This window comes from Theobroma cacao, chromosome 5, assembly GCF_053813885.1.
Source record: "Theobroma cacao isolate CCN51 chromosome 5, ASM5381388v1, whole genome shotgun sequence".
NCBI lineage: Eukaryota > Viridiplantae > Streptophyta > Magnoliopsida > Malvales > Malvaceae > Theobroma > Theobroma cacao.
Genome location: NC_142643.1, coordinates 14,407,235 through 14,414,772, shown reverse-complemented (window position 1 = coordinate 14,414,772; position 7,538 = coordinate 14,407,235).

Sequence of the window (7,538 nt, the reverse complement as noted above, 5' to 3'; positions counted from 1 at the left end):
AAGATAGATTTTGTGAGATTAAAAGAATTTTGGGGATGGTTAATGTGAAGGAATTATAAGAAAATCTTTGGCTCTCACAGTGAAAACTGAATGCATTCAGTCGACTAAGGAATTCTTAGTCAACTGAGAGGGTTTGATATTCTTAAATAATGAAACTTAGTGAGTTTAAATAAATAGGAGTAAATTGTGTTAAAAATTTAATTTACCGGGTGTAAAGAAAAGTAGAGCAGAGCTACCCAAGGTAAATAATCAAAATTTTATAGGGAGATTTGAAAATATGAAGAAATAAAAGTAAGGCAGTTTTTTTAGGAAGATGAGAAGTTTTCTAAGTAATAACTGCTGCCAACCTCTTCTTCCCTCTTCTCTTCAACCCGTTGCTCTAAAAACAAAAACCTAAATCTTTTTAGTTGCCTTTAAAACCGACTCACACTTTTAGAAATTTCCAAAACCAAAATGGCCAGAACTTCTCATAGTAAAGAAGTATCAGAGAAGAAGAAAGGAAAAAGGCCAATGGAAGAAGAAACTGGAACAGAAAGTCAAAAGAAGAAATAGAAAATTGGGCTTGCCTCAGTGAAAGAAATAGCCGAGAAGCTAAGGGAAAACAAGCAAAAAATGCGCAAAAAGAAAGATACAGAACCCTTACTCTAGAAAGGTATCAGTTCCTCTTCTTCTTCGAAATTTAGAAATAAGTTGCATGAGTATTGATTCAAGAATATAAAAAATGCACCAATCTCCTACGAAAAGTTCATTGACTAGAAGAGTTTTAAGGAAAATGTAGAAATCCAGATTAGTCTATCTGAGTACTTTGATGAACTTAAACTTAAAGGTTACAACACCTTTAAGAATATGTCATATAGTCCAAGTCTGGTTAAAGAATTTTACTCTAGCATTGCTCTAAAAGAAAAAGAATTAGCAAAATCTGATGACTATGTAGAAGATGGGCTGAATGTCTATTTGAATGGAAAAAAGTTTATTGTAACTGCTGAAGACTTAGGGAATCTGTTGGAAATAGAGGGTGAAATAGGTGAATTTGAACTTCCAGAAAAATATGATCCGTCCTCACTATGGGAGATCATCACTAGAAGAAAAGAAAACTCCTCTAAAAGTAATTCAAGACTGATAATCAATCCACAGATTAGGATATTGCATTACTTTATTGCTGTATATATTCAAGGGTGGAGTGGAAGTTTTAGCTACATCAGCTTGTAGGATCTTTGGTTGATGGAGCATGCTTTTAATGGAGTGTTTCTAAATCTGGGGAGATTCATGATTTAGAAAATGAGAAGTGCCTGCAAACTTGATAAGGTCAATGTGCCATATGGGAATGTGATTACATCCCTGGTGCAGAAGAAAGGAATATGGGCTAAAATGTATGATATGGACCTGGTGAAAACCAGAGACCAAGCCATTTATTATGGCAGCTTAATTAAAATGGGGTATGTGCTCGATGGAGAAAAGTTTATCAAAACCTCCAAAACTGGCCCAAGAAAATATCACAGTCTACCTGCTCAACCTGAAAAAGCTTCTTTCAGATTTTCGAATGAGATGATTTTTAATTTGCTTATGAGGATCAACGGTAAACTGACTGACCAAGGAGTGAAGCTACAGAAAATAGAAGATAAGATCACTGAGTTGGAAAACAAGTTGAAAGAGAAGGAAAAAATGGCATCTGAACCTGTGGCTACAGATAGTTTAGCCACATTTAGCACTGCACCTGCACAACAAGGTGCTAAAGGTTCAGCAGAACCAGTAGAAAAGTTGCAAGTTCTGGTACTCAAGCTGAAGGTTCTACCTACAAGTTTGCCAGTCTTGTTCTGCAAATTGAGGACTCCCCACAAGGAGTTGATCAGCCAACCAAATCACCCTCCCCTAAAACTCAAAGTAAAAATGACTCAAAACAAGGGACTAAGGTAGCTAGTGCAGAAACTGAGAAACAACAAGCATCTTCTCCAAATTTAAAGGAAGTTTCAATTATGGACCTTTTTCACCAAATTGTTAGAGAGGAACAAGCTGAAAAAGACACTATCAAGACAGCAACTCAAAAGGATGGTGCAAATGTAAGAAAAAGAAAGAAATCTGCTTCAACTCCTAAACCAAAGACCAAAACAGGGAAACCAGAAGCCACCACAGCACCACCAGCTGAGGCAAAACAACCAACCAAAGGAAGGAAGACTATAGCAACCAAAACAACTTTTCTCAAAAGAAGAAAGTCTTCCAAATTGGCAGAAAAGTCCAAACCAGCCTCAGCCTCTTCTCCTCACAGTCTAGTTCACATTTCAAAAAAGTCCACTCTAGAACCCTCTTCTAAAAAGTCATCTCCTCTTCGAGAACCCTCTCCATTCCCTATTAATCCCTTCTATGGGATTGAATCCTCACCCTTTGCCTCATCCGATGAGTAGAATTCCCCTCTTTTGTTGTTGACAAAAAGGGAGAGAAGTATGGTACCAGGGACCAAGGGAGCAGAAACTAGGAACCATAAAATAATGTTTAAAAACAAAAAAATGTTAGGGTAGAGGAACTAAGAACCTAGAAAAGGAAAGAAAGCAGAACCCAAGGAGCATGAAATTAGAGAAATAGGAGACAGGAAGCATAACTAGTCCAGGGGCATTTTCGAAATACTTTTTATTTAACTGTTATTTATGCCTTGGTGGCACATAAACACTTAGCTTTAACTCTGTTATTTATATGGATGTATGTGAAACATGAATGCTGACATGTTTATGTTGTTTAACTGTTAAAAATTGAAATCTACTGATATCTTATTATTTGAGCATTTTGACTACCATGAACAAAATTTACTGCTGCTATGCTGATATGGATTCACATGCTGATAGATGATTTTTGTTATACAATTATGGATAATTTCTGGTATAAATAGATATAGATGGTTTGTACTATCAACAAGTTGAAACATGAATAATGTGGACAAAATCTGAATGTTAACAGCAGTTGGAATATTAATGAAAATCTGTCAAAACTTCAACTGAAAATTTCTGACTACAAATCACTCTCCATTGATGAACATGTATATACACATATATAGAATCTAAATGTATATTGTCATTCCCTCCATGTAACATTGAACAAAACTTGCTAGAATAAAGTAAGCAAATTATGCACACACTAAAGGGGAGCTTATACTTAGGGAGAGCAATCCCCATTTTCTACTAAAAATAAAATAAGTCAAAAGGACACCATGATATTAATCAATGATTGTTTTGTCATCATCAAAAAGAGAGAGATTGTTGGCTCCATTAGTTTTTGATGATAATAAAACAATCCCACTCATTTGTGTCTAATTCCTTTATTTAAGTGTGTAGGAAATTATTATATGAAATTAAGCTCTTGACCTTTCAAAAAGTATTTTTGAAAGAAAAAGAAGGATAAATTCAACAAGATATAACTGAATAACAAGGAAGAAGCTTATTGGTAAAACAAAGAAGAACATTGGTTGACCAAATTTCAAATTGGAGAAATGACGGGCTGAAGAGTTTGAGAAACAGAACCAATTTAGTCAACCAAGTCAATCGACTAAGTGTCCTCTGCCAAAATCTACAAACCAGAAATAGAATCAACTTAGTCAACCAAGTTAGTCGACTAAGAGCTTTTTGTTTGCAACTTGAACAAGAGCACTACAAGATAGATTAACAGCTAGAACTTATCTTCAACTGTTTCCAACGGGCATGAACTGCCCAACTGCCATCATAATTGCATCTCCAAGTATAAAAGGGTCTTCCAACAATGAGAAAGAAGTTTTTTGAAGCTTTGAATGAGATTTGAGCTATAGAAAGTTGAAAAACCAGAAAACCTTCACTGCACTTGTCTACACCTCAACGCCTACTCTTTGCATTTGTGATTAGCACTCAATCCTGTACCAATCAAATCATCTAATGATCATAGGTACTTTCTTTTATCACTTCTTCTTGTATACTTAGAGTGAGGGAGTCACTCTAAGGGGTTGTTTAAGCTTGGGAAAGCTTGAATGTTATAGGTTGTGGTTAAGCCTTGGAAAACCACTTTGGGTTTTAGTTTAGCCTAGGAAAAACTAGTGTAAAGGTTGTGGCTAAACCTGCGAAAAGCCATTGTAAAAGCTTGGTGGAAGCTTGTGAATTTCACCGGATTCTTAGTGAATTGTAGAGAAAATCCTTGGATGAATAATCAAGGTAGTGGATGTAGGTATTGGATTGAACCACTATAAATTGTTGTCTATTGTCTACTCTATTTTTACTTTCTTTGTTTTGAAAATTAGTTCCTCATCCAATCAAGATCCAAATTGTGCTATTCACCCCCCATTTAGCACATATTAACGACACCAACAGCCATGAATCCCACGTTAAAGAAAATACATGGTCTTAGAGAGGAACCATAAATCTCATATTTAAAAGAAGCTCTTAGAGGGGAGCTAAGGGAGGATGTCATGGTTTGCATGTTTGGTTAGAGGGAATGGACTAGCCATTCTCTCATATTCTTAATCATTCTTTAACACTTTATTTGGTTGGAAAGAATGACCATTCAGAGGGATAAGGGAATAGCCAATACTAAGGTCTTTTTTTAATGTTAAGAATTATCATACTATATAAAATGTAATTTATTCATTTTTAGCAATTTCTTTCTCTCTTTACTTAACTACCTTTCTACTTTTCTCATTAAATTAAAATGAATTTAAAATTAAAAAAAAAATTAAAATGAATTTAAATAAAAAGGTTTAAGTTTCATTTATAAATTATAAAAAGATAATATTTTAAACTTAAAAATTAAATTAAAATTTTAATTATTTTTTATATTTTAATATTTTCTAAATAAAAAATAAAATAAAATAATAATTTTAATGTTTTAATTATGAATATTCATATTTTAAATGAAATATAAATTATTAATATTCTATAAATTAAAATAAATAATCATATTAAAAATTAAATAACAATATATTAATACTTTTAATAATAAATATCTTAATTTAAAAATTAAATATTATAATAAGAAAGAAAGAAAAGAAAATAAAAAAGAAAAAATTAAAATGAATTTAAAATAAAAAGGTTTAAGTTTTAATTATAAATTATAAAAAGTTAATATTTTAAACATAACAATTAAATTAAAATTTTAATAATAAATTTTTATACTTAGTATTTTGAAAATAAAGAATAAAATAAAATAATTAAATTAGTGTTTTAATTTTAAACTATTAATATTTTACATGAAATATAAATTACTAACATTTTGAAAATTAAAATAAATAATCATACTAACAATTAAATAATAATTTATTAGTATTTTTAACAAATTATTAAAAAATAATATTTTAATTTAAAAATTAAATATTATAACTAATTATATTTTTGTCATTTATCACTTATTCTTTAGTTATTTTTAAAATTATTTCCTGCCAACCAAACATTAGAATAATTTATAATAGGAATTCTTATCCTACTCCATTTATATAAACCAAACTGCATAATAATCATTCATCACTTATTCTATTTTTATAGAATGACTATTCCATTCTTACTCTATTCTTTCTTACGAACCAAAGACACTGATGTCATAATGTGGTGAGTTTGGAAACTCAATCGTTCGACTTAAAAGGAGTCGCCATCAATTTTTTTTGTTTAGGTGCGATTGACCACCTAGGCGAAACTATTTTTTTATGAGGTCCTAGGCTTGACTTAGGCTTATTAAAAATAATAGGTTCTAGTCTACGAAGCAAATTAGGTTCAATAGTCCTTTACATCTGAGGAAGGTATTAGCACCCTACAACATCCATTTAATTGGTACCCTATCAATTATGTGTCCTTTTAAACATTATTAAATAAAATCTAATTTAATATTTTAATTCTATTTTCTTTTCTTGTTTCTAATTTATTAGTTTTTTGAAATAAATAAAAATTCTTAATATTGAAAATTTCTCAAAATCTCTTGAATGCTCATGGTAAAATTTTGAAAAATTCTCTAACTTAGAAATTTCGAAGAAGCCACTTTTGGTTTTCTTGAGATTTTGTCATTGGAGAATTTATTTATTTAATTCTATAATTTTATCTTTTATTTATTTCTTTTCCTAATTTTATGGTAAAAGTTTCTCAAAATAAATAAAAATTCTTGATATTGAAAATTTTCTAAAATCTCCCAAACACTTACGGTAAAATTTTGGAAAATTCTCTCATCTAAAAATTCTCAAAAGGCCACTTTTTGGTTTTCTTGAGGTTTCATCATTGGAGGATTTACATAAATTATGTATTAGCACTTAATTTTGAAAAATCAAAATAAATAAATAAATAAATAAAAAATCATAACAGAAAATAATTAAAGATATTTAAAAACAAATCAATAAAAAAAATACAAGAACTCACTTAATTAAGTTGAGAAACCCAAAAATAAATCCAAGCTATTGAGTCAAAGTTACCTAAATAAATTGAACTAGGCCAAAATAACAAGAGTGGGCCATATTGATGAGATTCAACCCATAAAACTTCCTCCCTTTAGTTGAAATAAAACTACGTTGTTTTTCTTATAGTATAAAAGCTCTTTTTCCCTCTTTTCCTTTTTTCCTACTTCTTCTTCTTTATCTAATTGAGAGCTTCTCCCTTTGAAGAAAATAAATCTCTCCTTTATCCAAATTTCGGTCACCAACCATCATGTCCACCACCATCCACCGATGTCAGATGCCATTCATTGGCGATGAAATATTTTCCAAATTTTCTCAAAAAAAATCCTCTCTGTGCTTTCATCTCTTTAATCGAAATAGTTTATTTATAGACCAAATCGATTTTTCTAGATCTATAAAAGTCGAAAATTCCAAAACTCAAGAAACTCCAAAACTCACTTTTTTTTTCTCCTCCTTTTCCCTTTTAATTTGAGGCTATTGAACTTCTATTTGAATTGGTTTTTCAGTTTCGATTTGATCTTAATCTTTTTTTAGACTTAATCTAAAAGTAGGATTAGTGTAAACATATCTTATCTTTCATATTTATCTCTTCTCTTCTTTCTATATTTTCTTGATTGTCATATTTTTTAGTTATTTTTCAAAATTTGCTACATTCGGACAAATTAAGGTGCCTACAGTTGGCATGTTTAACCATTCCTTCTCTATTCCTCAAAAAAATTTCTCCCTCTATGTGGTTTGTTTTTGGAGGAAAGGATAGCCATTTCAAAGGAATGGCTATTTCTCACAACCTTGCAAAATCTTAAAATAGTTATTATCATTTTTTCTATGGTATTAGCTATTCCACACCCATGGGAATAAGGTCCAAAACATTTTAAGCTAAAATGTCCTTACTTTCAAAAATTACAAACCTAGACCTATAAAATTAATATTTTAAATTAAAAAAAAATTATCAATATTATAACATTTTAATCATAATAATGTTTAAATTATAAATAACATATTAATATTTTAAAATGTAAATATTTTAATGTTTAAAATTATTAAATGAAAATATAAATTTAAAAAAATGAAAATGCAAATAGAGAAAAAATAACGAAATAAAAATTATACTAATACTTTAATAATAAATTATTAAAATTTTAAAATTTTAATGAAAATA